We start from the raw sequence: 7,573 nt of genomic DNA, 5'->3' as shown, positions 1-7,573 counted from the left end.
GAACGTGAACATAAACCAGACGGAAAGCGGCTGAAGGCGGGGAAGTTCACCCATTCTATCGGCTGCTCAGAGCAGGGCTGGAGGAGGCGTCACTGTGCAGGGGAAGGCAGCGCCGAGGGACACGCTGGGAGAGCAGCGCCGGCACGGCAGAACCTGGGCAATCCTTCTCACCTGGAAGGAGAAGACCCCTGGCAGAAATCAACCAAAGTCCAAGGTCACACCTCGTGACACCAGTACACTCCAACCCAAAGTGTGAAGGCTCTACTGTGTAAAAAAAGAAGGAAACTCTGTACCTAAAAATTCCATCCCTTCAATGTTACAGTACGACCTTTTAAAATAAAAAACCTAAACAAACTGTTACCTGGCTACCACAGTATTCCAGAGGAATCTAATGATCACTACAAGGAAGATCTCAGTTTCTGTTTAGCATAAAACTGGGAGCATCTCTGACTGTTGTGTCTAATTCCTGCATAACTTAATAGAGAGATATATAGGGCAGGCACCTATAATGTGTCTCTGACCACAGGAAATACAACAGCTTCAGAATTATGTGACTGTTCACAGAAGCTTCTCAGAAATAGTTGCACTTCATTTCCATTTTTCTTAAATCACCAACAGCATTTTCAAATGCTTATCAGCAGCTACTTTTATCTATCCATTTTAATTGAAGAGAACTTAATTAAAAGCTTCCAGAAGTCCTTCTAAAGGGTTCAATTTTTCCAGCTTTCATCAGTTTCGTAGGACTAAAGTAACAACATTTTACACCTGCTAAACCAGAATTTAATGCTACACTTTTTGGTTTTAATTTTCTTCGCTAGATCCTTTTTCTGTACTGCTCCTCCCTTCTCTCCTTACAACCTTCTGTTATTTTTCTCTCATTTTCCCACCTTTTCTGCATTTTCTGTTCCTTTTCCCCCATCCTTCCCTCTCTCCATCCTACTATTTCATTGTTTATAAAAAGCCTTTAAAGGCTGCGAGAAGGGACAGAGGGGAACTGTCAAGAATGGAAAAGTTGCAGCCAAAAATTGGTATTAGCTTCTAATTATTTTCTCTCTGTTCTTGTTCCCATCTGACCCCATCCCAGGCACAGGTGTGACAGGCCCTGAGGAGATGAGGGGCTGTGAGAAGCAGTCTGCAGTGATGCTACTCCTTTCTTACTGAAAAGTATCCAAATGTAGATAAATAAATCCAGTTTCTAAGGAAACTAAGATATCTTCAACACATGCTCTAAACATCAGTGTCTTCCCAGACTCAAACTTCCAGTTCTTTACGCTGCATCTCCTGGGACAGCAAAGCAAACAATGATTAAACTATTTTGTGAACAAAGATTTCTTCTCACCTGATATAAACATCAGGAAAAAAACCCAACCCAGTAACCAGAAAAGTGACCGCTCACAGATTAATATTCATGTGTGAATTTACATTAATATTTTACATTAATCTCATTTTGTTTAGACAGAGTAAACTAATACATTTGAAAGTATATTTTCACAAGTAGTTTTCAGTGGAAAACTTGGTAAAAAATTAAAAAGTATCAGAGGCCTGACTTTAGCAGGTCACAGGCCTTTCACATCCTGGGCGAAGGACAGGATTGTCCTATTCTACATTGCCAGGACAACTCTCATACTGCCACCTTATTATTGGCCCAGGTTTTTAACAGAAAGATACGCTTATGAACTAAATCTGCCTTTCTGTAGGAAAAGCAAATGAACCTCCGAGAGCCCAAAGAAATCCAAACCCCACATAAGCCAATGTATCCATTGAAATCCTGAACATAATCTGCATCACATCAACAGTTTCCAGACTGGACAGAACAACTTTTGCAGGCTTGTGTGACAGACTGTACTAATGCTCACTGAGTGCACAGGCTAAGGCATTACACACCTTCTGAATAACCACACCCTGCCCTACAAGGAGCTTTATGACGCTGAGCTATAGGAGACTGACACGAACAGAGGTTTAACAAACACCTTCACAGCTGAAGTCCCTTACACCCCCAAATACCCCCAGCTCCCCAAATCCCCTCAAAAACCCCCCTATAATCCCAAACCACCCATATCCTTCTGAAATACCACTTATACCCCGATAACCCCCAAACCACCCCATATTCCTCCAAATCACCCCAAAATTTCCCCATATAGTCCCATATCCAACATATCACCCCAAAACCCCCATATCCCCCAAATAATTCCAAAACACCCATATCACCCATATTACCCCAAAACCACACGTATCCCACCAAATCACCCCAAACACTCCATATCCCCTAAATCATCCCCAAAACTTCCTCATATTCCCCCAAATCTCCCCATGTCACCCCAAAGCCACTAATCCCCCCAAACATCCTCTATATCCCACAAATCACCTCAAAAACCCCCCATGTCTGAAATCACACCCAAAACCTCCCCATACGCCCCCCAATCCCCCCTAAATCCCCCATATCACCACAAATAATCCCAAATCACCTCAAAACCTGCCAATATCCCCCCAAACTCCCCCATATCCTCTCAAATCAACCCAAAACCCACCCATATCCCCCAACCCCCCCATATCCTCCCCAATACCCATATCCCCGCAAATCACCCCAAAACATCCCCATATACCACCATATCCCCCATATCACACCAAAACACCCCCATATCTCCCATATTACCCAAAACCCACCCATATCCTGCCAAACCACCCCAAACCCCCCATATCCCCTAAATCACCAGCAAAACCACCCCATATCCCCCAAAATCCCCCCTCATATACCCCCAACCCCATCATAACCCCTCAGATCACCCCAAACTACCTCATATCCCTCCAAATCACCCCAAAACTTCACCATATACCCCTATATCCCACTTATCACCTCAAAATCCCCCATAACCCCTCAAACCACCCCAAAACCTCCCCATATCCCCTAAATCACCACCAAAACCTCCTCAAATCCCCCCATATCACCCCAAAACCACTAAACCCCCAAAACATCCTCTAGATGCCCCAAATCACCCCATATCCCCATAATCATCCCCAAAACCGCTTCCAGATCCCCCCAGACCCCACATATCCTCCCAAATGACCCCAAATCCTCATTATATCCCCAAATCCCCGCAAATCACCTCAAAACCTCCCCATATCCCACCAACCCCCCGTATCCCCTCAAATCACCCCCCCAAAAAAACATATTCTCCCAAATCACCCCCATATCTTCCCAAACCCTCACCATAAACACCCAAATCACCACAAAAACATCCCATATAACCCATATCCCCATATTACCCCCAAACAACCCAGATCCGGCCAAATCAATCCCAAACACCCCATATCCCCTAAATCACCCCCCAAACCTCCCCATATCACCCCAAACCCCCATATCCTACTAAGTCTCCCCAAAACCCTCCATATCTCCCCAAATCCCCACAAATCACCTCAAAATCTTCCAATATCACCACAAAACCCCCCATATCCTTCCAGAATCCTTCCTGTATCCCCATATCCCCCCAACCCCCCCATATCTCCCCAAATCATCCCATTTCCCCCAAAGCCCCCCCATATCCCCCTAAAACCACACCCATATACCCCATATCACCCATATTACCCCCAAACCACCCATATCCCACCAAATCACCCCCAAAACCTCCCCATATCCCCCAAATCCCCCCATATCACCCCAAAACTACTAAACGCCCCAAAATATCCTATATATGTCCCAAATCACCCCAAACCCCACCGTATCACCTAAATCACCTGGAAAACCTCTCCATATGCAACCAAACCCCCCAATCCCCCCATATCCTCCCAAACCCTCATTATATCTCCAAATCCCCACAAATCACCTCAAAACCTCCACATATCTCCTAAATCACCCCCCAAACCTCCCCATATCCCACTAACTCCCCCATATCCCCTCAAATCACCACAAAAAACCCATATCCCCCCAAACCCTCCCCATAACCACCCAAATCACCCCCAAAAATCCCATATACCCCATATTACCCCAAAACTACCCATATCCCACACAATTATTCCCAAACCAACCAATACCCTGTAAATCATAAAAAAACTTCCCCATATACTCCCCAACCCCTCCCATTTCTCCCCAAATCACCCCCCCGATCCACACCAAACACTCCCCATATGCCATCAAATCACCCCCCAAAAAACCCACATCCCACATATCCCCCATATTACCCCAAACCCACCCATATCCGGCCAAAGCACCCCAACCCCCCACAGCCCCTAAATCACCCCCAAACCATCCCCATATCCCCCCAAATCCCCATATCACCCAAAACCCACTAATCCCCCCCAAACATCCTCTATATCCCACAAATCATCCTAAATCCCCCATCCCATAAATCACCCCAACCCCGCCCATATCCCCCCCAATCCCCTCTAAATCCCCCATATCCCCTTATATACACCCAAATCACCTCAAAACCTGCCCATATCCCCCCAAACCCCCCACATCCGCCTAAAACCCCCCATATCCCGCCAACCCCCCCATATCACCCAAATCACACCAAAACCTACCCATATACCCTAAATCACCCCAAAACCTCCCCATATACCCCTAAACGCCCCCATATCACACCAACTCACCCCAAAAAACACCCATACCCCCCATATCCCTCCAAATCCCTGAAAAACACCCTTATGTCCCCAAATCACCCCACTGTATCTCCCCGAAACACCACCATATCGCTCAAAATCATCCCCCAATATCCCCCAATCTCCCATATTCCCCCAAATCACCCCCCATATCACACCAACCACCCATATCCACCCAAATCACCCCCAAATCCCCCATATTCCCCCATATCCCCCCAAATCACCCCAAAACTTCCCCATATACTCCCATATCCCCATAGCATCCCCAAACCCACAATAACCCCCCAAATCACCCCCAAACACCCTCATATACCCTAAAACCCTCCCATATCACCCCCAAACCCACTATAACTTCTAAACCTCCTCTATATGCCCCAAATCACCCCAAACACCCCCATATCCCCTAAATCACCCCCCAACCCCCCCATATCCCCCTAAAGCCTCCCTAAACCACATATATCTCCCCAAATCACCTCAAAACCTCCCCATATCACTCCAGAACCCCCAGATCCTTCCAAAACACCTCTTATCCCCCATATCCCGCCAAACACCCCCATATCCCTCCAAATCTACCCCCCATATCCCCCAAAACTCCCCCATATACCACAAAATCATCCCCCATATCCTCCCAACCCGACCATATACTCCCGTATCACTGCTAAACCCCCCATATCCCCACAAATCACCCCAAAATTCCCCATACACCCCCATATCCCACATCACCCCAAAAGCCCCCATACCACTCAAATCATACCAAAACCTCCCCATATCCCCTAAATCACCCCCCAAACCCCCCCATAACCCCCCAAACCCCTTCATGTCTTGCCATATCCTCACAAATCATCTCAAAACCTGCCATTACACCCCCAAACCCCCATATGCTTCCAAAATACACCTTATATCTCCCATATACTCCAAATCACCACATATCTCACCAAATCACTCCCCCCCATATTGCCCCAAACTCACACATATCCCCCCAAATCACCACAAAACATCCCACATTCGCCCCAAAACCACACATATCTCCCCCAAACCCTTCTCAAGTCTCCCCAACCCCCCCAAATCACACCCCATATCCCCCAACCCCAACATATCCCCCCAAATCACCCGAAAACCTCCCCATATACCCCCATATCCCAGATATCACCCCAAAGCCCCCATAATCCCCCAAATCATTCCAAAACACACCCATATCACCCCATAGCACTCATATGAACCCAAAACCACACGTATCCCACCAAATTTCCCAAACCCTCCAATGTCCCCTAAATCACCTCCAAAACGTCCCTATATCCCCCCAAATCCCCCATATCACCCCAAACCCACTAAACTCCCCTAACAACCTCTATATGCCCCAAAGAATCCCAGAACTTCCCCATATACTCTAAATCACCACCAAAGCCTCCCAATATTCCCCCAAGCCCTTCCATATCCCCCGTCCCCCAAACCCTCCATAACTCCCCAAATGCCCCTAAATCACCTCAAAACCCCTCCTATAATCCCAAATACCCAGCAACATCCTTCCAAAATAAGGCTTAAATCCCTGATAAACCCCAAATCAGCCCATATTCCCCCAAATCACACCCATATGCCCCCAACCCCCCATATATCCCAAAATCACACCAACACCACCCCATATTCCCCCATACCACCCCAGAATTCCCCATATACTCCCATATCACACATAGCACCCCAAAACCCCCCCAATCCCCCAAATCATTCCATAAAATACCCATATCACCCCATATCACCCATATTACCCCAAAACTACACATATCCTGCCAAATCACCCCAAAACCCCCATATCCCCCCAAATCTACCCCCATATGCCCCCAACCCCCCCCATATACCACCAAATCATCCCCCATATCCCCCCAACCCCACCACATACTCCCATATCACCGCTAAACCCCCCATATCCCCACAAATCACCCCCAAACCCCCCATATACTCCCAAATCACTCCCCATATTTCCCCATATCCCCCCAAATCACCCCAAAACACCACCGTATACCCCCATAGCCCCCATATCACCCCAAAACCCCCCATAACCCCCCAAATCACCACCATATCTCCCCATATCTCCCGTATTACCCAAACCCACTCACATCTTACCAAATCACCCCAACCCCCCCATATCCCCACAGTACCTCCATATCCTCCCAAATCGCCCCAAAGCTTCCCTGTACCCCCCCGTATGCCCCACTGTGAGAGATGAGAGGCCTGTGAGAAACTAAGAAAAACAGCCTGAGAAGGCAAAACCTGGGGCTGATTGAAGAAACGCCTCCAGCACTGGCGAGACAGAGCTCCGAGTCGCAGGGGCGGGGGTCGAGGCTGATCAGGCTGCCCCAGGAACACGAGATGCAGCTGGGGGAGGGAGCCCTGCGAGGCAGGACGGCTCTGCCCTGGGGCTCCCGGGCAGACTTCAGGGGCCATCTGTCCGGTGAATGACCTTTGCTTCATTATCCACGGAATGCATATGAAAGTTAACACCCTCAATATGCTAACGGAGGCTAACATCATCATGCTAATTACATCACCCCACGGAACACCTGACTCCTCCCCGTACATGGGATACGGAGGTGTGGGGGTCGACCTAGGGGACGGACCCAAGGAAAGTGGGTATAAATCAAGGGGGGGGAGAAAGGGGGGGACATGGAGAGTGAAGGTAAGCGGCAAAGACAGATGCCAGCGAAAAAGACAGCTGCCTCCTGGAACCCTCACTGCCGGGATCAGCGCAGGAACCCAGACCGGTGATCTGTATTCCCCCATTCCCTCTGTCTCCCTCTTCTCCTTTTTCCAGTAAGAAATGCAAGGCACATTGCATTGCTCGCCACCACTTGCTACATACTTAGCCAATTATCGTGTGTTCAAGTACTACATTTTGGGTAGTTAATAAATGCTTGGACTTGGAGACTTGTTGTCCGCTCCAATTGGGGATCTGCGAATCTGAGCCACTTGTTCCCCTCGTCTG

Source organism: Athene noctua, chromosome 14 (genome assembly GCF_965140245.1).
Source record: "Athene noctua chromosome 14, bAthNoc1.hap1.1, whole genome shotgun sequence".
In the NCBI taxonomy this organism is placed as follows: domain Eukaryota; kingdom Metazoa; phylum Chordata; class Aves; order Strigiformes; family Strigidae; genus Athene; species Athene noctua.
The sequence above is the reverse complement of the archived record's forward strand: the minus strand, read 5'-3'. Positions refer to the sequence as shown.